The following is a 4887-nucleotide window of genomic DNA, read 5'->3' as shown; positions in this document are numbered from 1 at the left end:
CCAGCTGCCAGGAAACGGCACGGGGCTTCTCCCTCTCCGTCCGCTTTTCCAACGCCTCCCGCCCAACTTTCACATACTATTCTCAATTGGAAGGGACCCACAAGGATCACCGAGTCCAGCTCTCAAGAGAATGTCCCACAGGGGATCGAATGGCCCATACGGAGATCGAACCCACAATGTCGGTGCTGCTAGCACCACGACTAACCAACCGAGTTAATATCAGGGCTCAAATCGCCGCTCAGCCCGGCGAGGCGGCATCCCCGGGCACAGCCCCTCGGCCGGGGCGGCACCGGACACTGCCCGGGGGAGCTCGGTCGGGAGCCCCGGTCCCGCTCACCCTCCTGCCCGCCCCGCCGTTCCCACAGCAACAGTACACACCATGGCGCCGCCGGGACGGGACCGGGGTCGGGGTCGGGGCCGCAGCGGAGCCACTCCGGGAGCGGGCCGGGGCCGGGGCCGGGAGGACGCCTCCCTCCCCTGTGCCGGGCGCTGCCTCAGCGCCGGTGCCGCCGGTGCCGCCGCGCTCCCTCCGCCGCCCCCGCGGCGGGACCGGGCACCGCCAGGCGCACGCGCCAGCACCGGTGGGCGCCTGCGCGGCGCGGCCGCTGCCCGAGCGGGGCGGGGTGTCCGTATCCCGGGAGTCTCTCTGCATCCCGGAGGTGTCCCCGCATCCCGGCGGCGGGGACCAGGAGCGGGCCTGGCGCAGCGTTGGCCCCTAGGACGGTGGTTTGTCCGGTGGAGGGGCGCTTTCCCCCGGCCAGTCCTGCCCCGCGCTTAGGACACGGTAGCGGCTGGAGAAAGCACAGGGTTCAGCTGGCAGAAGTTACTCGGTGTGACCTGTTGCCAGTTAAGGACTCTCTGAACACAGACAAACGGGCCCAGTTTAGAAAGGAGACACTGTTTATTCTGCGCAGAGTGCAAGGTGGAAGTTTTCCACAAATCAAGCACTCCGATTCTTGAACATTTACCGAATCACAGAATCAGTTAGGTTGGAAAAGCCCTCTGAGATCATCGAGTCCAATCTGTGACTGAACACCACCATGTCAACTAGACCATGGCATTAAGTGCCACGTCCAGTCTTTCCTGAAACACCTTCAGGCACAATGACTCCAACACCTCCCTGAGCAGCCTATTCCAATTACTCTATATATGCATTTTAGCAAAGATTGCAGTTCATTGGCTAATTCTCTTATTAGTTCATATTCTACTTTTTATTGGTTAACTTATTATTGCTTCTCATGCTAATTAGTCCACATGCTCAATCTTTCTCTTGAGTCAGTGAGTTTCTTAAGTTGGTGGTCTGTGGTGGTCTCAATTTCCCACTGCTGGACTCAAGAGGCTGTGAACTGGCACCAATCCCTTGCATTATAAGGGATCTGTGGCCAGCCAGGTGACAAGAGACACAGCAGGAGACAATAGACAGGTGACACAGAAGGAGCTGACACAGAAGATGCCAGAAGATGGTCCTTAATTCAGGGTCCCTCCTTTGAAATTATGAGAACTGACAAGGCAAGACTGTTTTGCAACCCGTTTCCCATTCTCTAAGTCTCTGGGCGAATTTGTAGCTATTTCTGACTCTTGAGATGTCAGCATCATTGTGACAACCTTCTCTGTGAGCTGATTTACGCATTGGAAATGGAGACATTGAAAGTTTCCTGCAGTAAAAACCAAGGCTCGCAGTCACAGTGGATCAGCAGCCACAAACCCCCATCCCATCCTTGGGTCATTCTGGTCAGGCACGGAGGGTTGGATTGCTCACCTCAGTGGCTCCCTGCCAGGTCAGAAGCGCTATTGCAACTCCCGCTAGCCTCCTGTTCTCTGGAAGGCCAAAAGATGGACATTTTGACATTGTCTGTAGCAGAGCTTTACATGACTGGGTCCCACAGGCCAAATAGCTTTGCTGGAGTGGCACAAAGGAGTCAATTTGCAGTGACTCCCCCAAGCTGCCTCCTGGCGAGGTCCCACCTCCAGATTTTGGGATCCCATTGTCCAGGTGCACCAGACACTTGCTCAACAGTTTCCTTGCATGCCTGCTGTTATTGCAGTGGGTAATGTGATCATGACACGTATCAGAAAATCTCCAGACATGTAACAACAACAAAGACAGGCCTCTTGGGGCGAGTGGGTTGTTTGTGACTGACAAGGACAGTCTATGTTTGCTATCTGTGAATGCGTTTTGAAATTTATCTAAAAATTGCTGTAGTAGGGTAGTTGTTACCTCTTCGTGAATAACAGAAAAACACAACAAATACAGGCCCATCTGACCAAGCTTCTTCCCTTGTTCCTTTATTGTGTGCTTCAGATATATCTGAAAGCACTCTCCAAATAAATGCATCTTGTACACATATATGTATATATATATATATATATTTCTCTTACGGGCTTGAAGTTTTCTTAACTAATTGCTTGCTAACGTAACTTTTACTTTCTTACGTTTGTTAGACGAGAACCCTGTTGATATTTTAAATTTCATTTGTCTCTCTGATTATTATTATAAGTCTTGTTATGCCGCTCTCTTCTACAAAAATACCCTCTTCCAGTTCTTTGTTTGATTCTGACAGGCATTATGATAGCAGTAAAAAGATCTCCATGTGTAACCCTACCTGGTTCACATACACGTGCCATTATCTCTGCTAAGTTCTACATTATCTCTAATTATTAGACATCTAGTCCTCCTTCTTCTGCAGCCAAGCTCAATACCTGAGAAGTAATGAAAACCTTGTTATTACTGTACTTGCTTTTCTTTGTATATTCTTCCTTAAAAGTGAAAAGAATCTGTGAGTGTGCATGCTTTTTTCAGATCAGTTATCCCTTTTTCTGTTACTTTCTTCTGCACTTTTCTTATATTAAAATAATGCAAGGGAAGTTTAACAGAAGAGTGTGTAGATCTGTTTCCTAGTAAAGCCAGTTTGAATCTCTTTTTACTGTTATCATCTCATTATTCTTTAGTCAATTTTTAAATCCACCCAGATAAGCCCACTAAGACTTCTTTCTTGGCTTCTTCTTTAATCCTTTTCATATGCACATTACTTTTTCTCTCCCTATTTTCTGGGTCGTCAAATTGAAGAGTTAAATTTTATTTATTTTCTGAGCTTTGGCAATTATAGCAAATATTTCTTTTGTGATCTCTCTGCTCTGTCTCAACTGTTACAACTTTCTCATTTAAATCCTTTCTCTTATGTGCTTTTTATTGAATGAACTCTCTCAGCACCTATTTTAATTGCAGGTACATAATTAAATCTTGTTTGCAGTAACAGTGCTTTAGGATGGAAGTATCATTGAAACATATAAACTGACTTGGTCTAGGCAAGCTAGTATTTGCTCAAGAGATTGCTGGGGTGAAAAGAATGTGCTCTGAGCATTTCTGCCTAACTAAGGAAAAAAATACAAAGTATCCAATTATGTCATATTCATTCAAATTACTTCTTTTTAATTTTTTTTTTTAATTTGAGAAACATGAAAGGGATTTTGTGCTGGTATCCAGTCTCGATTTTTAGTTCTGCAAACTTAAATCTGTCTAGAGATGAAACTTACCTGAATATCCAAGCAAAGAAGGCCTATATTTCAGTGCAGTTCAGAACTAGTTAACAGTGTTAAGCACTTTGCCTGCTGAGTGTTCATTGATTACACTTGCTGATTCTAGTTGCTGACCTGTAAAAGCAGCCTCCACTGCAACTTAAGCAACACAAGTGGCGACACAGTCCCCATGCTCCTGTATTTTCTTCCTCTTTTTCAAAGCAAAACAACAGTCGCACCCCCAATCTGGACGAAAATCTTCCCGTCATATTCAACTTTGCATAGACCATCTGGTATGTGCTGTTAAATAAGCTGTGTGTTTCATACCACTTGTAGCTCATTACAAAGGCAGGTGGAGCAGTTCATTTTACAGCAGTTAGAAACAACCCCTATACTAGGTGGCCCAATAAGTTTTATAAAACAACTTAACTATGATCTCCATTATATGCAGCAGGGAAATCTGTCACTGAAAAGAGTATTGAGTATACGATGAGATGACTAGTTGGTGGATAAGGGGAGAGTGGTGTAAACTGTTTATCTTAAATAAGGCTTTTTTTACTGTCTCCCATTACACCCTGACAGACAAAATGATAAGTATGGGCCATTAGGGTAGATATGGAGCTGCATTGAAATTTGGCAGAACTGCAGAGCTCAAAGGGTTAAAATCGGCAGCACAAAATGCAACAGAAGGCCAGTCATTGGGACACCCTCAGCAAGTTTGTTGATGATGTAAAACCGGGTGGAGTAACTTGAATGCCAGAAAGTTGTGCTGCCATTCAGAGGGACCTGGACAGGCTGAAGAACTGGGCCAAAAGGGATCTCAAGAACTTCAGCAAAGGGAAATGTGAAGTCCTGCACCCAGGGAGGAATAAAATAACTCCATGCACCAGTACATGCTGGGGCTCAGAGAAGGCTCTGAGTTAGATCTTATCCGTGTATATAAATACCTGAAGGAAGAGTCACCATGTTAACGCATCAGCTCTATTCAGTGAACCCCCTTCCTCTATTAACTATGTGTGTTCAACAAGCTCCCTACAAGGTTCTGTACCTCAACCATTTTGACTTTATCCACATCTCTGTCCCCAGAAATCTCTTCAAATTTAGCCAGTTCTTGGTATTCTGCATCACAGGTTTCTGTGAAAGGTAAGTGCCATGTCCGACCTCAGTACGCTCCATAATGAATGGGAGCCCCTGGTGGTGAAGTGGTTAAATCACAGCACTGTGAACGCTGAGACCCAGGTTCGAGTCCTGGTCAGGGCCCCTCCCCGGGCAGATGGAGCTCGTTAGCCCTGTAAGGCAATCCATCTACGTCCTGAGGACCTCGCTGCCACCGTCCAAGCGTGCTTGGCCCCGGCAGATGAACCTCAGGAT

General features: G+C 46.8%; 1 protein-coding gene across 8 annotated transcripts in view; it reads right to left on the bottom strand.

Moving 5' to 3' along the window:
* ARMC2 (armadillo repeat containing 2) overlaps positions 1–434 on the bottom strand; it is a 73072-nt gene extending 72638 nt beyond the window's left edge. For 2 of the 8 annotated variants that reach the window (XM_027895534.1, XM_027895560.1), the window contains exon 1: positions 379–426. The gene's annotated coding sequence lies outside the window, so the exon portion shown is untranslated. Of the gene's footprint in view, positions 1–209; positions 230–378 lie in introns of those variants that run through there. The other 6 variants (XM_027895552.1, XM_027895568.1, XM_027895574.1 and 3 more) reach the window with 5 other exon arrangements.
* Positions 435–4887: the final 4453 nt, after the last annotated feature.

Source organism: Empidonax traillii, unplaced genomic scaffold (assembly GCF_003031625.1).
Source record: "Empidonax traillii isolate 1590-97213 ecotype Southwest subspecies unplaced genomic scaffold, ASM303162v1 scaffold16:size2589160, whole genome shotgun sequence".
In the NCBI taxonomy this organism is placed as follows: domain Eukaryota; kingdom Metazoa; phylum Chordata; class Aves; order Passeriformes; family Tyrannidae; genus Empidonax; species Empidonax traillii.
This window is presented reverse-complemented; position numbering and strand designations above follow the sequence as displayed.